This window comes from Lathyrus oleraceus, chromosome 2 (assembly GCF_024323335.1).
Source record: "Lathyrus oleraceus cultivar Zhongwan6 chromosome 2, CAAS_Psat_ZW6_1.0, whole genome shotgun sequence".
Taxonomy (NCBI): domain Eukaryota; kingdom Viridiplantae; phylum Streptophyta; class Magnoliopsida; order Fabales; family Fabaceae; genus Lathyrus; species Lathyrus oleraceus.
This window is the reverse complement of record NC_066580.1, coordinates 399797447-399823370: the sequence shown is the minus strand read 5'-3', so window position 1 is coordinate 399823370 and position 25924 is coordinate 399797447.

The window sequence follows — 25924 nt, the reverse complement described above, 5'->3', positions numbered from 1 at the left end:
GGAGAGTATTCCAATTACCATTCACTTGATTGATCACCAGAGCTGAATCTCCGAAGATGTCCAGTATCTTGATTCTCAGATCAATGGCTTGCTCAATACCCAAGATACAGGCCTCGTACTCAGCTTCATTATTTGTGCACTCAAAAGTCAAACGAGCGGTGAAAGGCATGTGGGCACCTTTCGGAGTAGTAATGACAGCACCAATTCCACTTCCTCTAGCATTGACAGCCCCATCAAACAACAAAGTCCACTTTTCGTTTGGATCAGGTCCCTCCTCAACAACTGGCTCTTCACAGTCTCTCATCTTGAGGAACATGATGTCTTCATCTGGAAAATCAAACTTCATCGGCTCATAATCATCAATCGGCTGTTGAGCAAGATAGTCTGACAGAATACTCCCTTTGATGGCTTTCTGGGATGTATACTGGATATCATACTCTGTCAGTACCATTTGCCAATGAGCCACCCTTCCGGTGAGAGCTGGCTTCTCGAATATGTATTTGATTGGATCCATCTTGGAGATCAGTAGGGTTGTGTGAGACAGCATGTATTGTCTCAATCGCTTAACAGCCCATGCAAGTGCACAACATGTCTTCTCAAGCATTGAGTATCTCGACTCGCAATCTGTGAACTTCTTACTCAAGTAGTAGATGGCATGTTCTTTCCTACCTGTCTCGTCGTGTTGACCGAGAACACAACCCATAGAATTGTCAAGTACTGTCAAGTACATAATCAGCGGTCTCCTGGGACTGGAGGCATAAGGATAGGAGGATTCTGCAAATACTCTTTTATCTTCTCGAAAGCCCTTTGACAATCTTGATTCCACCTGATAGCCTGATCTATCCTCAGCAATTTGAAAATTGGCTCACACGTGGTTGTTAGGTGAGAGATGAACCTTGCAATGTAGTTCAACCTCCCTATGAAACTACGGACTTGCTTCTCTGTTCTTGGCTCAGGAATTTCCTGTATTGCTTTCACTTTGTCAGGATCCACCTCAATCCCTTTTCCGCTAACAATAAAACCCAGCAATTTTCCCGATCTCACCCCTTAAGTGCACTTGTTCGGATTAAGTCTCAGTTTGAATTTCCTTAACCGTTCAAACAATTTCTGCAGATTCACCAAATGTTCTTCTTCTGTCTGAGATTTGGTAATCATATCGTCCACATAAACCTCGATTTCATGATGAATCATATCATGGAACAGAGTCACCATAGCTCGTTGATATGTTGCTCGGGCATTTTTCAGACCAAACGGCATCACCTTGTAGCAGAAGGTGCCCCATGGGGTTATGAATGTTATCTTCTCCATGTCTTCTGGTGCCATCTTAATTTGATTATAGCCAGAAAAGCCATCCATGAAGGAAAATACCGAGAACTGAGTTGTATTATCCACCAAAACATCGATGTGAGGTAATGGGAAATCATCTTTAGGGCTAGCTCTGTTCAGATCCCGGTAGTCGACACACATCCTTACCTTTCCATCCTTCTTAGGTACTGGGACGATGTTTGCAACCCATGGCGGATAATTGGTGACTGCTAGAAACCCTGCATCCAACTGCTTTTGCACTTCTTCCTTTATCTTGACAGCCATCTCTGGTCTTGTTCTTCTGAGCTTCTGCTTGATCGGAGGACAACCTTCTTTGAGAGGCAAGCGGTGTACCACGATGTCTGTGTCCAGCCCGGGCATGTCCTGATAAGACCAAGCGAATATGTCAACATATTCTTGCAGCAATTTGACGCCACCTGAAAAATACAGTGCGCAAAAAAAAACAACCGGCGAGAGAAAAAGACAGAAGAGTCGCCACCGTGCGTTATTCATCCCAAAGGAGGGAAAGGAAAAGCTCGAAGTAAACCTGAAAAAGGAAAGGACAAGACGGGGTCTCGCAACCAAATCTTGGGTTCGGGAGTCGGTTATGCGAAGGGAAGGTATTAGCACCCCTACGCATTCGTAGTACTCTACGGGATCCACTTTTGTGGTTTTTGTCTAAAGGGTGTGGGTTTACCTTGTGTTGTTTACCAAAAAAAAAAGGGTTAAATGAAAATGACTCGCGCGGATGTCGCATCCACTGCATACGTATCTCATCTCAATATGAGAATCAGAGTCTTCGTAGCTCGGCTGACCTATGGGTTGGGGGATGTGTGCTCGCTAAGACATCGCGTCTTATGCCTACGTATCTCATCTGAAATGAGAATCAGAGCAAGCCGTAGTTCGGCTAACTACGGGGTTATGGATTGGGTTTTGGACGAACGACGTCACTACGCAATCTACCGGATGCTCGACCTTTGGAGACTTACTCGCCTGTAGTAGAAGGAGTAAACGTGTGTTATGGAGAAGAAAAATCAATGAAGGGTTTGTTTGCATTGTAGGAACGCGCATGCAAAAGGGTAATGAGGATAAGACCTCATAGCTCTTAACCCTGGACAAAGGAACCTGCATAAAGTAAACACAAAAACATTGCCTCCTATCGAGGTCTTCCAGCTAGGAAAGCAGTAAAATGCGGGAAAAATGTAAAAGTACCACGCGGATAAAGATCCGAAGTAACAGCAATTAGAGGAATGGGAAACCCAGGGATCTCCCAAGCTAATGCCATCAAAGAAAGGCGAGTCAGTACAGGTAATCGGAATGAAACCTCCAGGGGTTATCCCACAAATAAAGTGGGAAACCACGCAAGTTATCCCTGCAAAAGTCACGTGCCTTCACAAAAACTCAACAAAAGGGTTAGTGAAACACCATAAGCATTTTTTTCATGGATAACAGTATGGTTTCAGAAACCTCAAACCCTGTGGCATACACTTCAAAAATCATGTGATTAAACATTCAAGGCATAGGTTTCACCCATTCATAATACATCACACATTTAAAACATTCAAATTGAAGGCGTAAAATAATGGGAATAGGGCAAACCTGATTGGAGAGCTTGATTGAAATTGAGTTGCACCCGTGAGGCCCTTCAGGGTTTGGAGGCTGCTCTGAATTCTCTGTCAGGTTTCTCTTCAGGTTTTGTCTAGGGTTTTGTTCCAAGGAAACCTCAGAGTATTTTGCTTCTCTTCCTTTTTCTCAAGTGAAGCCTTGGTATTTATATACTGAATTTCATGGTTTTGTGGGCTCAAATGAGAGAGACCCAAGTCCAAAATTTTTTATTATATTTTATTTATTTTTTTATTATTATTTTTATTTTTTTATTTTTTTTGTAAAAAATTATTTATTTATTTTTTTTCGTTTTTTTTTTTTTTTTTTCGGATCTAATTCTGATTGACATGATGAAATGCAATATGAAATGCTAAATGAATGCATGAATGAGGAGAGCAAATTTTGGGGTGTTACAGCTGCCCCTATTCAATCATCAGCTAAACCGAGTAGGATGAAAGCGAACAGCTTATCAGACAAACGGGATGAGCTGTGATTGAATACCAAAGACAGACCGAAAATTTGCGCTCCGAGAACACCACAAAAATGCGGAAATACACCGTGTTGTTTATTTTTCTTCCGATCCTCTGGCTTAATCTGGAGTTTCGATCCTCTGGCTGAACCTATACTCAATTTAGTCCTCTGGTTGGATATTAATTTTGATCCTCGGGCTGGATACGATTTTGATCTTCTGGCTAGATCTTCTTCGATCTTCTGGCTAGATCTCCTCCGTTTCGATTCTCTGGCTGAATCTATTTCCTTTGATTTTCTAGCTGAATCTACTTCGATCTTCTGGCTAGATCTGAAATGTTGCGATTTTCGATCTTCTGGCTAGATCTTCTTTGTTTCGATTCTCTGGCTGAATCTACTTCGACCTTCTGGCTAGATCTGGATTATTTTGATGATAAATTCCCTTCATTAGGATCCCGCATCTGAGGCATGCGCTGGTTGACCCTCTTTTGAAATCTACACCCAACCTTCATATTAGATATGCAGCTTTGAGAATATTCCACTTTTGGGCTTCGTACATATTCTTCGGGCTAGAACATGATGTAACGACTCCTTAATTAGACTTGGGCTTGCTGGGAAATAAAGCTTGTAGACGACTTCACTGGGGAATCTTCAAATTGAGCCTTAGGCTGGCTTACTGGAACACGATTCTCAGGCTGAATCTTCGAAATGACCCTCAGGCTGGACCACTGGAACACGATTCTCAGGCTGAATCTTCAAAATGAACCTCAGGCCGGATCACTGGAAAACGATTCTCAGGCTGAATCTTTGAAATGACCCTCAGGCTGGATCATTGGGAAACGATTCTCAGGCTGAATCTTCAAAACGACCCTCAGGCTGGATCACTCACGCTTGATCCTCTGGCTGGATCTCATGACCTTGGTTGTAAAGTAATTCTTCAGTCTACTTGGAAGAACCTGTTTATCAGCTTATGTGTATGCTTGATATGATATGCATGCAAATGCAAATGTTATGCATGGTGTAAAAAGAAATCTGCTTGGGGAAGCAAACTCCGGTAGGGAACAGATCGCTGTATCAATCCTTGAATGCTCTGTGGGGAATGATCCGTCTGCCGGGACCAATGAGCCACCAAAAATAAATTGGCTGCTTGAAAAGTTGACCTTGCGGGGGGAGTATCAACTATGGAAACTTTGTTCGGCGAGGCTCGTGAGGAGAGTCTGTGGGGAAAACACTTCCTGGGGAAATGTCGTAGGAAACGACCTTTGCTGGGGATATGAACTTGCTAATCGTCCTCAAGCTGGGGATTAGAACAAACCTGTTAGAAATAATCTGCTGGGGATGAGATGAACACTGGGAACACCACCCTCTTGTCTATTGGGTATGCAACCACTCCGTTGTTGCTAGGAAGATACAGTCTGACACTGTCAACTCTGCTGGGGATATATAGTCTGGATACTGTCAACTCTACTTGGGATAGACAGTCTGGATACTGTCAACTCTGTTGGGGAACATGCTCTGCTAAGGAGAGACTTTGTCAACCGCTTGGGGATGAGGATTCATGATTTGGCATCCGGTTCCTGTGACCTGCAACCAAAAATACACGTATGCCTCGGGGGAATTACTCGGTTTGAATTCACCGTTCGGGATTAAGCACATTCAAAGCAATTTTAAATGTTTTCCTGTGTAAATCATCTGCAAAAGCCACCATTATGTTCATATGCAATATGTTTTATCAAAAATTCGGACATTTTTGCAAACAAACTGATAAATGAAAAATAAAGAGGCTCTTTAACTGAATTATTCGACTCTTAATGGGGAGAAAATTTGTGCCAGGAATGGGCGAGGGTATCAGGAAGCTGATCCCTGAAAAGAGGTGATCGCTATAAAAAGAGAACTATCCTAATGGCAATGTGGATACGGGGTACCATTGAGTTTCGACTCTGCTATGACTCGTATGTCCTCAAGACGCTCTGCTCATCTTGCTTTCTGAAGTGGATGATTAGTCGATCTTTAACCTTCGAAGATTGCCGGATTGAATGAAACAGTGATATAACACTGATGAACTCAGATCACAGTCATTCGCTTATTCCCTAACTTTTGCCTGGATCGCCCCCTTTTCGGGTTTTCAATCCACCAGGATACCCATTTTTGCCTGAGCCGCCATTTTGGGTTTTCGACTCACCGGGTGTACTCTTTTTTATATCCCTAATTTTTGCCCGAACCTCTTTATTCTCTTTTTTTTTGTTCGTCGGAATGCCCTTTTTTTGCCCGGACTATTCTTTTTATCGTCCAGCGGGTCTATTTTATGCGAAGTATTTTTTAACTGCGTCTGAGTTGACAGGGGACGGGAATCCTTCGCCATCCATGGTTGTTAGCATCAAAGCTCCGCCATAGAAAATCCTTTTAACCACGTACGGACCCTCATAGTTCGGTGTCCATTTGCCCCTGTGATCTGTGTTGGGAGGAAGAAATCTTTTGAGTACCAATTCACCGACTTGATACCCCTGAGGGCGCACTTTCTGACCAAATGCTTTCTTCATTCGTCTCTGACCGAGATACGTCAATTCTGGGTACGTAGTTCTAGCATAGCACCATTTCCCGTTGGTTTGATTGATGACCAAAGCTGAAACCCCGTATACATCCAGGGTTTTAATCTGTATATTAAAGGCTTCCTCAAGTCTTAGGATACAAGCTTCGTATTCGGCTTCATTGTTGGTGCAGGGAAAAGTTATTCTGGCACCAAATGGCATATGAACCCCCTTCCGGTGTGATCAACACTATACCAACTCCGCGACCATTGACGTGGACCGCCCCATCAAACATCATAACCCATTTGGATTCAGGGTCAGGCCCCTCCTCCGGGAGTGGTTCCTCTCAATCTTTCGATTTGAGAAACATGATGTCCTCATCAGGAAAGTCAAACCTCATAGGTTGGTAATCATCAATCGATTGCTTTGCAAGATAGTCTGACAAGACACTTCCCTTGATGGCTTTTTGTGAAGTGTATTGGATGTCATACTCTGTCAGTATCATTTGTCACCTAGTAACCTTTCCGGTAAGTGATGGCTTTTCAAAAATATACTTGACTGGATCCATTTTTGATATCAATAGAGTCGTGTGAGTCAACATATACTGTCTTAGTCGGCGAGCAGCCCATGCCAAAGCGCGGCAAGTTTTCTCGAGCAATGAGTATCTTTGTTCACAGTCGGTAAACTTTTGCTAAGGTAGTATATTGCATGCTCTTTTCGACATGACTCGTCATGCTGACCGAGCACACAACCCATTGACCTTTCTAACACAGTCAAGTACATGATCAACGGTCTTTCCTCTCGGCCTGTAGACTGGCCCCGATCTTGATCTCTTTCTTGTCGTCTTCGGTACCAACGTTGATGGTCTCAACCACCTCCTGATAAGGTGTAATAGCTCGGTCCTCCTGTTTCAACAATCTGGCTAACCCTTCAGGCAATTCACAATCTTCCTCAGCCCCTTCTTCGGCTTGATAGATAGGATTGTCGAAGTCATACTTGGCCATAGTAGTGTCGTTAGCAGTGAGATCCGAGTGGTCGGCTCTGCATGATGGAGGATCATGCTTTACCTTAGAATGAGAGATTTTTTTTTGAAAGAAAGGAAAAACGAAAAAAGAAACATTGCCATTTTTTTTGTAAAAAGTAAAAAAAACTGAAAGAAAGAGAACACAAAATTGTTTGCAAAAGCCGTCCTTTATTGATGATAAAAGTAATTGCGAAACGTAACTAAATGGATGGCCCTACAAATGAGCCGTTACACCTTGGGCAAAGTGTAAGACTTTATTATGCATGTAATAAAGGAAAACAATAAAAATCACTCTTTTAGCAGAGTAACCCGGACGGTTTTTTCAGACGACCAATTGTCGAGCTTTTCTCCCGGGACACACGGGCGAATCCAGCTATCTAAGTCACAGTCGCTGTCAGCCTTGTCTTCATCTGCAGCATTGACGATGTGGGGGGAAACCAAACCCCCGCTGGAGAGAGTACCAGTTTCATTCTTCTGAGATCCCGGAGCATACCCCAATCCAAACTTGTCTTCTTTGATGACTGGCTCCACAAATTTGCCCCAGCCTTGGGCATTACCAGCTTTAACCACTTCGACATCTTGCTTGTATGAAGAGATAGAAGTCCCGACCTTCTCAAACTCAGGTGAAAAGACAGCTTCGGGCGCGACCTCATTGATGTTCGTAGTTTCGAAGCCCTAACACAGCATCTCATGCATCTCGCCATCCATCTCTACATACTTAAATGTAGACAGGTGGCTAACTAAAATATCCTCTTCACCACATACAGTGACGATCTGACCTTCTAGTTCATATTTGAGCTTCTGGTGGAGGGTAGAAGTAACAGCACCGGCAGCATGAATCCAAGGCCGACCTAGCAGACAACTGTAGGCAGGCTGGATATCCATCACATAAAAGGTGCTCTTGAACACCTGCGGTCCAATCTTAACTGGCAACTCAACTTCGCCAAAAACAGCTCTCTTAGAGCCATCAAAAGCCCTCACAACTAAGTTACTTGGCCTCAGGATGATGCCATCGCAATCCAACTTCATTAAGGCTTTCTTTGGAAGAACATTCAGAGAAGAGCCTGTATCAACCAAAACATGGGAAAGCACCACCCCTTTGCACTCCATTGTGATATGCAAGGCTTTGTTATGATTCCTGCCCTCAGGTGTCAGGTCATTATCGGTGAAACCTAGCCCCCGGCTAGCGTTTACATTGGAAACTACCGACTCCAGCTGGTTAACAGTTATCTCCGGTGGAACATAGGCCATATTTAGTACTTTCAACAAGGCTGCTCTGTGCGCCTCAGAGCACAGCAATAGTGAGAGAATGGAGATCTTTGAGGGTGTCTGATTTAGCTGGTCGACTACCTTGTAGTCACTTTTCTTGATAATCCTCATAAACTCATCCACTTCCTTATCGAATGCGATCTTAGGAGGATCTTCCTCAGTAGTAACCTCTTCGGTGGATACCTGTTTCCCTTTAGCCTTGGCAGCTGCCTCGGCTTCAGTATTCGCGCATAATATTGATGGTGCAAATAGGAGTCCACTGCGAGTGAAGCCACCAACCCCTCCAACATTGTCTACAGCGGAGCTACCAATGTCAATGTCTTCTTCGTTAACTTTCTGCCCCTGGCAGTAGATATCAGCCCCATAGTGCCACGGGATAGCACTGTCTTTCTCATACGGAACAGGTCCTGGTACCGTGATGGTGATTGGACCAACCAAAGTCGGTTGAGGGCTGTCAGAGTAAATTGCGACTGGTGCTGAACTTTCGATGTTTACCGCTGCTGGTTCTGTACTTTCTGGGAAATATATTATTGTCGGAGCGAGTCTCTCGGGAACATATATTTCTTCAGGAGTGAAATAAAACGTCACCGTCGATACATCATTCTTCACCGGACGGGCCTGATCGAACTGAAGACAACCTTCATCTATCAGCTGCTGAATACCCCTTCTCAAACTGTCACATCCATTTTCGGCAGCTTGACAATTTCTGCATTCTTCCCCACAGCCCGGGAAAATCTGTCCTTTCAGAAGTCGGTCTTTAACCACCGATAGCGAAGTCTTCACCTTAGTCACATCAGAAACCAAATTCAAAGTTTCCCCACTATTAATAGCATTAATCCTCTGCCCGCCGTGAGCCGGCATCGGGGTCTGGATAACATTAGGCACCAGAGAAAAATTGATAGCCTGGGCATCTCTCAAATCTTGTACCTTTAACTGGAGAGCCTTGCAATTATCTGTAGTATGGCCAGGTGCGTTGGAGTGAAAAGCGCATCTGGCGTTGACATCATAACCTCTAGGCAAATTATTGGGATCGATTGGTGGGGCCAGAGTTCTCAATGTAACCAGATTCATGTCAATCAGCTTGGGAAGTAATACTGAATAAGGCATTGGGATTGGCTCGATGACCCGGTCTGTCTGCCTTGGACGTTGTTGATAGTGTCTCTGCTGACTCGGATTACCTCCTTGTTGTTGATTGTTGTACCTGGGTTGTTGTTGCGGATGATATTGCGGTTGAGGAACAGGTGTTGGAATAGTGACTGCGACCACTTGATCTTGATAATAATTAGGGCGTCCTTTACTCTTGCCTCTGCCGGCATACACAACGCTTGCCTCGCCTTCTTTTCTTCGCTGACCGTTACCAGCAAACGGTCTCTTGGGACCTGATGGGTTGGAAACACTATTGTCTTGAATTCGGCCCATCTTCAACAGACTCTCGATTCTTTCTCCAGCAATTACTATCTCTACAAAGCTGATTGACGGGCAAGCAGCCAATCTCTCAATATAATTGCCTTGAAGAGTGTTCATGAACATGTCCGCCATCTCCCTTTCAGACATAGGGGGTTGGACGGACGCAGCAATCTGTCTCCAACGCTGAGCATATTCTCTAAAGGTCTCCTTGGCAGTCTGGGACATACCTTGCAACAAGGTCCGATTTGGAGCCATGTCCAAGTTGTATTGATATTGCTTGACAAAAGCCTCTGCCAAGTCTTTCCGGCTCTTGATGGTAGTACGAGACAAATGAGAATACCATTCACGAGAAGCTCCAGTTAGGCTGTCTTCAAAATAGTACATCCACAGCTTTTCATCTCCCGTGTGAGCTCCCAACCTTCCTAGATAAGATTGGAGATGAGTGCGTGGGCAAGAAGCCCCATTGTATTTCTCAAAAGTAGGGGATTTGAACTTGTGAGGAATCCTTACTCCCTGAACCAGACCAAGATTTGTGACATCAAAGCCTAAGGAATTTTGAGACTCCAAAGATTTGAGCTTCTCAGCAAGCTCATCCATACGGCGAGTGGTCTCGAGGGCCTCGTCGTGCAAAGAAAATTGATCATACTGATAATCTTCAGTAACGGGGTGCCCGTTAATCCGAATTCCTTGATTCACATTGTACCTTCCGCCAATACCATTCCCAACATTCCCTGTGTTGCCAACATTACCCGGGTTTCCATCAGCATTTGCGTTACCCGCGTTACCAGTGTTCACAGGGTTATCAGCGTTCCCAGGGTTACCAGGGTTTCCCTCAGCATTTGGTATCTCCACATTCGGATCGGGCCTCGGTTGCTCAACCAATTCCCTCAGCTTTTCCTGGCCTTCTGCCATACCAGTCATCAATGTCATGAACTGATCCATCCTTTCACGCATATCAGCCAGCTCTTTTTGTACTTGGTCCATCGCTAGTCGTGGACGGTTTTCCTTTGTCGGGTATCTGTGAACTCGCTTGGGACCAATAACTGCCTGATACAGGGAACAAACATTAGACACTGCGGTGACACCTGCAAAACAGACAAGGGTTAATATGCATGGTATGCGATGCACTGCTTGTTCAGTTTTAAGGCACCCCCGTTTTGAAAGGGAATACCCTGCAAATGAATAAGCATGAGATGTTGGATGCAAATATGCAGATGATGTTATGCAATGCAATGACATGTCAATCAGAATTGATGGATCCGCTTGAACATCTGTCAGGTTGCACTTCCTGGAGAGAAATTCACTGAGGAATATAATACAAGACCAAAACTCTGCTCCAGAAAACCGGGTTGGTTGGAGGTTAAGGTTTCCTGAATTTAGCCCACCCCTCACTGGTAGGTTCTAAGAACAGAAGTTCGTCAGCTTCAGCCCTTCTGTCGCGAATAATACGTTTACCACTGAAGGTTTGGCATTATTACGGGATAAAAGACCTCCACTGACTCCCCTCAACAGGGCATCCTAAAGCAAGTTCCCAGTCTCGGGGTCCTCGGATTGATCAGCGAGAATGCGCCCACCAGAGCTAACATAATCACGTCTCGGAGGAGAGGCCTCGACTGAGTTCTCGGGAAATGGTCACCAGAGTCGACGATTTCTAAAGGAACACCATGTCGTTACAGAACATCCGTAGGACATAATATATCCAAAAGAAACCTCGTCTGGGTGTGGTTCTTCACGAACGACTTAACGTAGCAACATGCCACGCAAGCCTCATGATCATCCACTCTAAAACCTGTGTGTACACTCAAGCCTGAGTAATGGGATTATCTCTTATAGAACATCCCATCCTAACAACCAAACAAACAGATCCAATAGATACAACAGATGCATGCAAGCAGGTAAGCAAATAAATGTACAAAAGCATGAACACCCAATAAACAAGAAATCACACAAGCTAGGAGGGACTCGCTTAGGGAAGATGGACCAGCAAGAGGTCAACTTCTTAGATTCCCCAACAGAGTCGCCAGCTGACGCAACCTGAAAAATACAGTGCGCAAAAAAAACAACCGGCGAGAGAAAAAGACAGAAGAGTCGCCACCGTGCGTTATTCATCCCAAAGGAGGGAAAGGAAACGCTCGAAGTAAACCTGAAAAAGGAAAGGACAAGACGGGGTCTCGCAACCAAATCTTGGGTTCGGGAGTCGGTTATGCGAAGGGAAGGTATTAGCACCCCTACGCATCCGTAGTACTCTACGGGATCCACTTTTATGGTTTTTGTCTAAAGGGTGTGGGTTTACCTTGTGCCGTTAACCAAAAAAAAAAGGGTTAAATGAAAATGACTCGCGCGGATGTCGCATCCACTGCATACGTATCTCATTTGAATATGAGAATTAGAGTCTTCGTAGCTCGGCTGACCTATGGGTTGGGGGATGTGTGCTCGCTAAGACATCCCGTCTTATGCCTACGTATCTCATCTGGAATGAGAATCAGAGTAAGCCGTAGTTCGGCTAACTACGGGGTTGTGGATTGGGTTTTGGATGAACGACGTCACTACGCAATCTACCGGATGCTCGACCTTTGGAGACTTACTCGCCTATAGTCGAAGGAGTAAACGTGTGTTATGGAGAAGAAAAATCAATGAAGGGTTTGTTTGCATTGTAGGAACGCGCATGCAAAAGGGTAATGAGGATAAGACCTCATAGCTCTTAACCCTGGACAAAGGAACCTGCATAAAGTAAACACAAAAACATTGCCTCCTATCGAGGTCTTCCAGCTAGGAAAGCAGTAAAATGCGGGAAAAATGTAAAAGTACCACGCGGATAAAGATCCGAAGTAACAGCAATTAGAGGAATGGGAGACCCAGGGATCTCCCAAGCTAATGCCATCAAAGAAAGGTGAGTCAGTACAGGTAATCGGAATGAAACCTCCAGGGGTTATCCCACAAATAAAGTGGGAAACCACGCAAGTTATCCCTGCAAAAGTCACGTGCCTTCACAAAAACTCAACAAAAGGGTTAGTGAAACACCATAAGCATTTTTTTCATGGATAACAGTATGGTTTCAGAAACCTCAAACCCTGTGGCATACACTTCAAAAATCATGTGATTAAACATTCAAGGCATAGGTTTCACCCATTCATAATACATCACACATTTAAATCATTCAAATTGAAGGCGTAAAATAATTGGAATAGGGCAAACCTGATTGGAGAGCTTGATTGAAATTGAGTTGCACCCGTGAGGCCCTTCAGGGTTTGGAGGCTGCTCTGAATTCTCTGTCAGGTTTCTCTTCAGGTTTTGTCCAGGGTTTTGTTCCAAGGAAACCTCAGAGTATTTTGCTTCTCTTCCTTTTTCTCAAGTGAAGCCTTGGTATTTATAGACTGAATTTCATGGTTTTGTGGGTTCAAATGAGAGAGACCCAAGTCCAAAAATTTTTATTATATTTTATTTATTTTTTTATTATTATTTTTATTTATTTTTTTTTTTTTGTAAAAAATTATTTTATTTTATTTTTATTTTTTTTTTCCTTTTTTTTTCGTTTTTTTTTTGTTTTTTTTTTTTTGTTTTTCGGATCTAATTCTGATTGACATGATGAAATGCAATATGAAATGCTAAATGAATGCATGAATGAGGAGGGCAAATTTTGGGGTGTTACACAATTCAATCAGCCCTTTCTTCACATCATCTCCCAAAGTAGCCCTTATCTTGATTTCTCTCTTGGCGTCCTCGGTGCCGAGATTAATCACTTCAGTAGGCTCTTGATACGGTTCAATGACCCTTTCTTCCTGTTTTAAGAACCTGGCAAGTTCTTCAGGGAATTGACAGTCTTCATCACCCTCTTTTTCAGCTTGAAAGATTGGATTTTCAAAGTCGAAGCGAGCCATAGCAGAACCGTTATCAATAAGATCCGGTGATGTGCATCGGCATGAGTGATGGTATGTGCTTATGAGTGTGAAAAAAAATGAAAACTAAACAAAACATTGCCATTTTTTTTGTTTTGAAAAAAAATTGCAAAAATAGAAAGACATGGAACGAAATATTTGAATGCAAAAAGACGTCCTTCATTTATGATAAAAAATGCAAGTGTCACATAGATGAGCCCTACAATGAGTCATTACGTCCTGGGCGGAACGTAAGACTTGGACATGCATGAATAAACAAAGAAAATTACTCCTTCAGAAAAGTGACTTGGACAATCTCCTTAGAAGACCAATTGTTGATGACTTCACCCGGGATCCTCGGACGCACCCAGTTGTCGATGTCGCAATCACTATCCCCATCTTCATTGTTGACCGCAAAGACCTCATTGGGAATCACAAAATTAACAGGAACAACATATGCGAATTCATCAGTAGCATCTTCAAACACTTCTTCCTCAACCCCTTCCACAGACTCTTGGACAGACAAATCTTCAACCTGGAGGATACCTTTGTCGAGCAAGGCCTGGATACCCTGCTGTAGCTTCAACCAACCTCCACTCTGAGTGGCACAATCCAAACAATCCTTCCCACAACCGGGGAAAACATCGCCCTTCAGCAAGCATCCTTTGATATCCAACAATGGAGTCTTCAACTTCAACACATCCTTAATAGACTTGGCTTTTCCTTCCATCATATTAATGTTTGCACCACCATGATGCGGCATGGGATTGTTGACGACATTAGGAGTCGGTGCAAGGTTGATGGCTTTTGAATCTATGAGGTCCTGAACTACGTGCTTAAAAGCTTTGCAGTTCTCAATGTTATGGCCAGGTGCCCCAGAGTGGAAGCTACACCTAGCGTTGGCGTCGTAACCCATCGGAAGTCTACCAACAGGAGGAGCCAGAGTGCGCAATTGCATAAGTTGTAGTTGTTGAAGACTAGAAAGCAACTGAGCGTACGACATTGGAAGAGTGTCGAAACGCCGATCCATCATCCTTTGCCTCTGTTGATAGGCGGGTCTGTTACCCGGTTGTTGCTGCTGTTGGTACTGAGCTAGTTGAAGTTGTGGTTGTTGTTGTTGTAGTGGTGTTGCAGCTAGAATGGTCACAGCCGCAACATACGGTTGTTGATGATAATTCTGAAAACTGTTCCTTCTAACACCTCTGTTCTGATAGGAAGTCAAAGAATTCACTCCCCCCTCTCTCTGCTTATGCCCTCCAATGAACGACTTTTTTACCCCTAATGAAGATCTAACTCCATTTTGGATCTTGCAGGTCTTCAGGTAATTCTCCACCCTCTCTCCGGTAGAGACCACATCAGCAAAGTTAGAGGCATTGCACCCCACCAGACGCTCTAGATAAGGTTCAGGCAGCGTATTCATGAACATGTTGGCCATTTCCTTTTCCAACATAGGAGGCTGAACACGGGAAGCTATCTTCCTCCAGCGTTGAGCGTATTCCCTGAAGCACTCATTGCTTTTAAGAGACAGATTCTGAAGTTGAGTTCTGTCCGGAGCCATGTCTGCATTATACTGATACTGCTTCACGAAAGCCTCCGCCAAATCCCTCCAGCAATGGATGTGGGCTCTATCCAGCCTCATGTACCATTCCAAGGATGCCCCAGCCAGGCTGTCCTGGAAGAAGTACATAAGTAGCTTCTCGTCATTAGAGTATGCAACCATTTTACGGAAATAGGCTTGCACGTGAGTTTTGGGGCAAGAGTTGCCATTGTATTTGTCAAAGACCGGGACTTTGAATTTTGGTGGCACTCTCACACCTGGGACCAGCCCCAAGTCAGCAACATCTACTCCCAGAGGATTCTGTCCTTCCACAGCTTTCAGCCTCTCCTCTAATCTTCTAAACACGGGGTCCATGCCATGGCCCATGCCAAAGTCTTCCTGAAGTAGGGGGAATTGATCGGCCTGATCATCATGGACGAGCTGTTGATCAAGGTTGACATGTGGGATCGGGATAGGCCCCAGTCCATTGGGACCATTAGCCTCTCCAGCTGGAGGATCATCCAATGTCTCTGGCTGAGTAGCGGCAGGATTCCTCTACATCATCTGTCTGAGCTCTTGCTGTCCCTGAGCCACCCCTTGAACCACATCCATGAATTGGGTCATGCGGATCCTCATCTCAGCGAGCTCTGCTTGTACACCTTCCATTGCTCTCTGTTGATTCCTTCGGGTACCGTATCGGTGAATGCCTGAGTCAGCTATCCTGCTGATGAAACACCAAACAATTGAGAACATTGCGGCAGTACCTGTTATGCAAGACATGCTATGGATATGCAAATGCAATGACATGTTTATCAAATCCAAAAGGTATTCTACCCCGTTGATTCCAGTCTCTCATCAGATAAAATATCCCTTTTAAAAAGTACTAGAAAACCCCCGACTAGAATCAAGAAGAAGATATAAACCCAACAGAAATGGATAAACATGTGTTAAATGATATGAATGCAGAATGATGTGATGCAATGATGTGAATGCAATACAATGACATGGAAATCAGGATTGCAGGATCCGCTTGAACATCTGTCAGGTTGCACTGTCTAAAGAGAAACCCACTGAAGAATATAATACAAGATCAAAGCTTTGCTCCAGAAAACCGGCTTGGTTGGAGGTTAAGGTTTCCTGAATTTAGCCCGCCCCTCACTGGTAGGTTCTAAGAACAGAAGTTCGTCAGCTTCAGCCTTTCAGTCGCGAATAATACGTTTACCACTGAAGGTTTGGCATTATTACGGGACAAAAGACCTCCATTGACTCCCCTCAACAGGACATCCTAAAGCAAGTTCCCAGTCTCGGGGTCCTCGGATTGAGCAGCGAGAATGCGCCCACCAGAGCTAACATAATCACGTCTCGGAGGAGAGGCCTCGACTGAGTTCTCGGGAAATGGTCACCAGAGTCGACGATTTCTAGAGGAACATCCAGCCGTTACGGAACACCCGTAGGACATAATATATCCAAAAGAAACCTCGTCTGGTTGTGGTTCTTCACGAACGACTTAACGTAGCAACACGCCACGCAAGCCTCATGATTATCCACTCTAAAACCTGTGTGTACACTCAAGCCTGGGTAATGGGCTTATCTCTCATAGAACACCCCATCCCAACAAACAAACAAACAGATCCAACAGATACAGCAGATGAATGCAAGCAGGTAAATAAATAAATGTACAAAAGCATGAACACCCGATAAACAAGAAAATCGCAAAAGCTAGGAGGGACTCGCTTAGGGAAGATGGACCAGCAAGAGGTCAACTTCTAGACTTCCCCAGCAGAGTCGCCAGCTGTCGCAACCTGAAAAATACAGTGTGCGAAAAAACAACCGGCGAAAGAAAATGACAGAAGAGTTACCACCGTGCGTTATTCATCCCAAAGGAGGGAAAGGAAACGCTCGAAGTAAACCTGAAAAAGGAAAGGACAAGACGGGGTCTCGCAACCAAATCTTGGGTTCGGCAGTCGGTTATGCGAAGGGAAGGTATTAGCACCCCTACGCATCCGTAGTACTCTACGGGATCCACTTTTGTAGTTCTTGTCTAAAGGGTGTGAGTTTATCTTGTGCTGTTTACCAAAAAAAAGGGTTAAATGAAAATGACTCGCGCGGATGTCGCATCCACTGCATACGTATCTCATCTGAATATGAGAATCAGAGTCTTCGTAGCTCGGCTGACCTATGGGTTGGGGGGATGTGTGCTCGCTAAGACATCGCGTCTTATGCCTACGTATCTCATCTGGAATGAGAATCAGAGCAAGCCGTAGTTCGGCTAACTACGGGGTTATGGAGTGGGTTTTGGACGAACGACGTTACTACGCAATCTATCGGATGCTCGACCTTTGGAGACTTACTCACCTGTAGTAGAAGGAGTAAACGTGTGTTTAGGAGAAGAAAAATCAATGAAGGGTTAGGGTTTGGTGAACTCATGCAAAAAGGCAGTCATTGACGAAGGAACCTGTAAAAAACAACACACAAAATTATTGCCTCCTATCGAGGTCTTCTAGTTAGGAAAGCAGTAAAATGCGGGAAAAATGTAAAAGTACCACGCGGATAAAGATCCGAAGTAACAGCAGTTAGAGGAATGGGAAACCCAGGGATCCTTCCAAGCTAAACACCATCAAAGAAAGTGAGTCAGTACAGGTAATCGGAATGAAACCTCCAGGGGGTATCCTACAAATAAAGTGGAAAACCACGCAAGTTATCCCTGCAAAATTCATGTGAGCCCTCACAAAAACTCAACAAACAGGTTAGAGACAAAAAAAAATAGGGTAATCAAGGGTTGCCCCCAAATCAAAATGTAACCACATGAATCATGCCATTAAAATTCACAAAAAAGACATGCATCAAAAGGGTATCAAATTCACCCATAATACCTCATACATTTAGAGCATTCAAATTAAAGGCATAAAGATGATGGATATAGGGCAAACCTAATTGGAGAGCTTGATTGAAATTGAGTAGCACCCGTGAGGTTTACAAAACAATCTTTAGGGTTTATGTGAGGCAGAGGTGATTTTGTGCAGTTGAGTTCCCTTCAGGGTTTGGAGGCTGCTCTGAACTCTGTTAGCTCTTCTCTCACTATCTTTTTCCTCAGGGTAATAGGAATATAATCCATCTTTGTTTCACTGAAACTCTAGTATTTATAGCCTGATATTGGTAGCTTAGTGGGCTTTTGAGAGAGGTCCAAGTCTGAGATTTTTTTTCTTTTATTTATTTATTTATTATTATTTTTATTTATTTATTTATTTATTTTATTTTTTATAAATAAAGCTTCTTGGATCTAATTCTGATTGACATGATGAAATGCAATGTATCTAATGTTAAATGACCTAAAAATGAATGCATGCATGAGGTGTAAAGCGTATGCTTCCAGGAAAAATGGAGGGTAAATTTTGGGGTATTACTGCAGGATCAACTTCAATACCCTTCTCGCTGACAATAAAGCCCAACAACTTACTAGAACGAACACTAAAAGTACACTTATTGGGATTTAAGCGGAGTTTATACTTCCTCAAATGCTGGAATAGCTTCAACAAATGCTCAACATGTTCCTCTTCGTCAATTGATTTAGCAATCATGTCATCGACATAAACTTCAATCTCTTTATGCATCATATCATGAAAAAGGGTAGTCATTGCTCTCTGGTAAGTTGCACCAACATTCTTTAAACCGAAAGGCATCACTCTATAACAAAATGTTCCCCATGGTGTAATGAATGTGGTCTTCTCCATATCTTCGGGTGCCATCTTGATCTAATTATATCCGAAAAATCCGTCCATAAACAAAAAGACTTTGAATTTAGCAGTATTTTCTACCAACATATCAATGTGTTGCAGAGGGAAATCATCTTTCGGACTGGCTTTACTCAAATCTCTATTGTCGACACACATGCGGACTTTTCCATCTTTCTTTGGCACATGCACGATATTGGCTACCCAATGCGGGTACTCAGCAGTTACAAGGAAACCGACATGGATTTGCTTCTGCACTTCCTCTTTGATCTTCATAGCCATATCAGGATGCGTTCTTCTTAAGTTCTGCTTAACTAGCAGGCATTCTGGCTTTAACGACAATCTATGCTCCACAATCTCAGAATCCAACCCAAGCATGTCTTGAAAGGACCAAGCAAACACATCTGAATATTCTCGAAGAAGATCAATCAACCCCTTCTTAGCATCTGGACACAGTCGAGACCCAATCTTGACTTCCTTCACGTCATCCTCGGAACCCAAGTTGACTAGCTAAATATGTTATTCAAACGGCTGAATAATCTTTTCATCTTGCTCAAGAAGACGAGACAATTTGTCACTCACTTCTACATCACTTTCCTCCTCGGTCTCAAACACAGGGAATTCAAAATTGGAGAAGGAGAAGGATCATTGTATTCAATGGGGTTAGGAACCAACCTGCATAATGATTTGATATTTTGATTTTAGAGAAATGAATTTGTGACAAAATATTATGCAGATGGATAATTATATTGTTTATTTATGTTTTTTAGTGATTACCATTTTCAGAATAAAGCAAAAAGTAAAAACAAAACATCAAAGATGTGGATGAATAGAATTAGTTTTATTGATGATCGATTTAAAATGCCCAAACAATGTTCACTTCTCCCTTAGGCATAGGAGAAGGATTTTAAAATATATAAGCAATTACTTAGATTGATGCAACATAACAAAAATATCAACGACAGTCCAATTGTTTCATGTCTTTCCATGCGTTACAAAGTTGGTGCAGTCTTCCTCTTTGATATCCTCTAGCATAGCAGCTTAGTGTTATTCATTACCATGAATGAACCCTCCGCTACGGAAGCTAAGTTGCATCTCTTCAGATCTAACAGCTGACGAGCCTCTTTGGAATCCCAAACCAGTTTTGCCCTTGTTGTCGGAGACCTCTACCATGCGCCCCCACTGATCAACATGACCTTCTTCTACAATCTTCTAAGCATCTTTCAATGAGGACATAGGTGTCCCAACTCTCTTCTCAGCAACAATAGATAAGGCTTGGAACGGAGTTCCAACCTCATCCTCAGCGTCAACATAAGAGAAATATGACAAATGGCTAACCAAAAACACTTTCTCTCCACCAACAATCACTAGCTTACCATTCTTCACAAATTTGAGCTTCTGGTGCAAAGTAGAAGTAACAGCTCCCGCCTTATGAATCCATGGCCTTCCCAATAAGCAATTGTAGGTCGGGTGGATATCCATTACTTGAAAAGTAATTTGAAAATCACTCGGACCTATCTTTACTGGAAGATCCACTTCACCAATAACCGTTTTGCGTGAGCCATCGAAGGCTTTGACAATTACCCCACTATATCTCATGGGAGCTCCTTGGTAAGATAACTTCGACAAAGTTGACTTCGGAAGCACATTGAGTGACGAACCGGTGTCAACAAGCACATTTGACAAATCATCCTCCTTACAGTTCATTGAAATATGCAAAGCTAGATTATGATTTCTTCCCTCCTCATGGAGCTCTTCGTCACAAAAGCTCAAATTATGGCATGAAGTGATGTTAGCCACAATGTGGTCAAACTGATCCACAATAACATCTTGCTCTACATATGCTTGTTCAAGAACTCTCTATAGTGCTTCTCTGTACACTTCAAAATTCAAAAGCAGAGACAACACGGAAATCTTCGAGGGGGTCTAGAGCAGCTGCTCAACCACATTAAATTCACTCCTTTTGATCAGTCGGAGTACCTCATCATCATCATTGGCTTTCAAGTTGCTAGATTCACCAGACTTATCTTTTGAACAACCAATCGGATCTACATTAGGTATTTCCACCTTCTTACCAACAATTAATTCCTCTGGGACCACTGGTCCAAACACTCGACCACTACGGGTCACCTTCGTAACATCAGCAATGCTCACCACTGAACTAGTCGTAGGTAATGGGACCTCTTGACCATTCTTCAACATTGTAGCATTATACTGGTACGGTATAGCCTTATCAGATGAATATGAACTGGGCCCACTAACCGTATTACCAATGGCGATACTAATCGTTGACTAACATTCTTATTGCTGCTGCTATCACACTGAATTACCAACCGCTCTTGTTGCTTGAAAACAGGCACTATGACATTGACATCGTCATCTACATGATGGGATTGACAGATCTGGATCATGTCTTCATCCATCAAACGCTGGATGTCCCTTTTCACCACAACACACCCTCTTGGGTTCACACTACAAACAACACAACCATCATGGTCATGTTCACAGTCACTCACCATACAGATGTCCTTGTGTATCTACACCAAGGATCCTCGGATGAAATGCACATCAAAAACTTTGTACTCGCCGGGACAACCGTCCACCATATTTACTGAAGAGTTCCCATGAGCGGGAAAATGGTTTGCTTTCACATTTGGTGCGCGGCCCTCAAAGGACACCATACCACTCTTCATAAGCTTTTGAACCTCATATTTCAACGGATAGTAGTTTTCAATGTCATGCCCAGGTGCACCCTGATGAAAAGCCCAACGAAGCTCAGGTTTATACCACCAGGGAAGTGGTTCCGGGATCTGCGATGGGTTCCTCGATTGAATCAAGTTCCTGAGAACTAGCGAGGGATACAGCTCTGCATACGTCATAGGAATCGGGTCAAAAGAAACCTTCTTCCTCTCAAAATTTTGCTGATGATGATGATTATTGACATTGTTGTTGTTGTAGGTGTTTGTTCTTTGTTGCGGTTGTTGTTGTTGACGTTGATGTTGTGGTTGTTGTTGAATTGGAGTTTCTGGCTGATTAGAAAATATCGAAATAACGGAAGATACTTGATGATAATGATGTTGACAGGGTGGTGGATTTCTTCTGATTTGAGGCCTGCTCTGCCTCCCACTGGAAATTGCATTTATCTCACTGTCCTTCTTCTTGCTGAAACTACTTCCATACTTCTTACTCGTTGATGCCTCATCTCTTAACAAACGTCCTTCACGGACTCCCTCTTCAAGTCTCATCCCCATATTTACCATTTCAGTAAAATCATTGGGGGCACTAGCGATCATGCGTTCATAATAAAATGAACTCAAGGTTTTCAAGAAGATCTTTGTCATCTCTTTCTCCTCCAAAGGAGGAGTGATTTGGGCAGCCAACTCCCTCCATCTTTGTGCATACTCTTTGAATGTCTCCTTGTCTTTCTGAGACATAGACCTCAATTGCTCTCTATCTAGTGCCATGTCCACATTATACTTATATTTCTTCACAAAAGCCTCTCCTAAGTCATTGAAAGTGAGGATGCTTGCACTGTCCAACCCCATAATGAATGACTTGCGCATGGCTTAAAGTTGAAGGACCATTTAGAAGATTTGAAGTTCCATTTATCACACACGAAGGCATGGCCTTTCCACATGACTTCAGTACTGGTTACACTTATTTTTGGACCTGAATGCATCATTACATGGGCCTATCACACACCTATGCATCCATATGTAGCGGGAAATTCATGATCATCAAGCTATTGACAAGCTAGAGATCAATTAACAAGAGTCGCCACCGCGCTTTTATTGTTTCCAAGGGAAAAGGGAAAAAGTACAAACAAAACCCAAATAGTAAAAAGTTTTCAAATAAAAACTAATAAAAATCAGAGATCACAAGTAAGGGGGTTGATTACACAGAGCAAAGGTGTTAGCACCCAAAGTGTCCTAGGTACTCCTAGGGAGCCCTTTTTGTGTGCATATGTATTTTTGTACAAAATGATGTTTACAAACAAATAGAATGGAGGGATGAGAAAAGAATTCATTAATTATATATTTGTGTTTGACAAGACCTTTGGTCTTGTGCCTACGTACCAACATAAAAATGAGGGATGTTCGTGCTACAAATTTCAAAATGGGTGCATTGATTTTGACAAAATTTAAGTTTGAAAGGCACAATGGCCTAAAATGGTTTGAATGAGTTAGTTCTTTTTAGCTTTTTGAAAATTTAAGTCAAGTATAGTTAAGTTTATTCGCAAGTTTGATTTAAGAAAATAAGTTTGAAAATGCAATGGCATAAGGCCAAAGTTTCTATCTTTTGCAAAAGTGGTCATAGTTTTAGAACAAAAATAGTTCACACAAAGAAGACTTTGAAAATGGAGGGAGAAATTTTGAAATTAAATAAATGGGGAGAGGATGAAGAGACTACCCTATGCACAAAAATTTAAAAGTTTAGAGTTGAAAAGATCTGACCAAATGGGTAGCGATCCAATAGTCAAGAATGCCAATAGAAACCCAGAATTCCCTTGGACTTTTAGAATCAAGCAACACACAAATACACAATTATATTATCTTGAAGAGCAAGGCATCAAATAAAGATGGCCTCATCCAAGCTTATCCATTCCATGATCTTTTTTAGAAATAACCCATGTAACAGATGAATTCCACAAGTCACGGGTTCAAAATAACAACTTCAGAATGATCATGATGCAGATGAATCCTATAGAGGTCTTCAAAGATGTATTAGATGAATTTCAAATTGCAAGCACTTGGTTCTTCAACAAATTGGCATTGGCCAAGTCCTTTAGCTTAGGGAGGTTGCCTAAATTCTAAGTCCCTTTGTCCATGATCAAGCCAACAGTCCACTCAAAAGTCTTTTATGGTTTTTGTGATTATTATGTACATTAATAGTCAAAGACCACACAATCAAACAAAGTAATACAAATAAAATACATCACACAATATGGTCCAAATGGACAAAGTTAAAATTGCATTAACATAAACAATTAGAATGATATGAACAATGGCAAATGAAATATAATGCAAAAATCAAATTACATTAAAGTAAAAGCATGAAGTTAAAAGTCAATATTTAGTAGGTTAGAGGTTAGTTTTGTTTTGCTTTTGCTTTTGCTTTTTCAAGACATTCTTTTGAGAACACTCAACCCACTTATCACAAGCATGAACCCTTGAACCAAAACATCTTCCAAAGGAAGGAAAGAAGGCCATGTTTCCACACAATACCATGAAAGATGGGAGACTTACAATCTCACTAACTAGAATGCTTATGCCTTTTGTGTCAAAAATGTAACGTTATGTTAAGCAATCGTAATTGGACTTATGTAGAAGTCACAACTATTTGAGGCCGGGCAATAGAATTTTGGTGTTAATGCATGTTAGAGACATAGTATAATGGACTATGCTCATATAACATACCACACACACACAAAAAAAAGAATATACAAAAGGTATGGCCTAATCTCATCCATACTCATGTTAATTTTTCAATCAACTAGCATTAGGACTTTGAGATGTCTTAGGCCAAATGGAATGAACGAATTAAGAAGAGGAATGAGATGAAGTGGGAAAGGGATGAATGAGATCAAAAATTGGTCAAAGGAGGACTTTTATTAAATTAATATCATTCATTCATTTTGGGAGATGGAATGTACATTCCATCAATCCCCTAAATCCAATGATATTAACTTGACAAAGTCAAATCAACCTTGACCAAGGCCCAATAATAATAAGAAAACTCATACAAGTCAATACAAATGGTCAACAAAATTTAATTGGCATTTATTTAAGTAAAAATAATAAAATAATGCATTTAAATCAAATATGTTTTGCCCAATTCCTAAAATCTCATCAAAACACCAAAGAAATGGCCATGAGATTTATCCTAGGTCAAACAAGGTCAAAGGACCTTGGAGAAAAAAATTCATAATTTTTGGACATTTAAAAATATTTTTAAACAATTACAAACAAATGCAAAATCAATTAATTCATGAAAAATATTAATAATGATCCAAAAAATAATTTTAATTCAGAATATGAAAGAGAAAAATATTTGAAATATTTTGGTGAAAGTCCCATATTTTTTGGATCAATATTGAATTTAATAGGAATTATTGAAGAAAATGCAATTAAAATAAAAATCAGAAAATCTAAATTATGTGGACCATCAGATCTCCCTCATTAATTGAGGTGGCAGATCTGATGATCCAAAGCGCGCGTTCTACATGTACTTAAGTCAATTGCGGTGCACAATTGGTATTTAAAACCAACAATCAAGATTAAAACGTGAGGGACGGATCATGTGGTTCAAGCCTTGCCAACTCATCGCCGGAGCCAGAGCTCCGGTCATCTGCTCCGGTGGACCTCACCGGACTGGTCCACCATGAACCATCACCATAATGAAAAACAGGGATATGATCTTGAAGAAAAAATGGCACTGAGCTCGAATCTGACCTCCATTCATTCCAAATCCAAATATATTGAGAGATATATGGATTTGAAATTCGAGGTACATGAACTGAGTTGCTTCGATTTTACCTCAAAGCAACTCAATCTTGTTGCCTAAATTGGTAGGACTTCAGACAACCAAAGAATCAATAGAATTGAGAAAGAATTTAAGAGAATCGAAAACTTTAAAATTTCTGAAAATTACCTTCAATGTAGGTTTGGATTCGATGGATCTTGATCTTGCTTATGCTTGGACTCACTCCACTTGCTTGTAGGAAGAGGATTGGATTGTTTAGAAGCAATGGATTCCTGGAGAATTGAATTCCAAAACAGTGGAGATTCAAGCTCAAATTCAAAAGAATTTATCAGGCTTATCCTTTGAGAACTGAGGGTTTGTAGTGGGGGATCAAAGCTGGCGCGATTGTGTGTTCATTTCTGAGCAATTGAAGCTCTATTTATAGCTGAATTGGTTGATAATTGCACACTCTCTTTCACTTCCCAAATTCGGCAAATGTGATGTAATGTTGCATGGGCGCACATAGGCCTATGAAATGTTAGCTTGACGTCCATAATTGAAGATCAGATGTGTTGAAGTAGGCTTGGATTGCAAGGCAACTGAACATTTATGCTCCAAGTTTGATCCATGCCAAGTGATATCACCCTGTTTAAGCCATAGGCAGCCTATGCATTTCTCATCCAAAATGAATGAATTTGAGCTTTTTGGAAAGG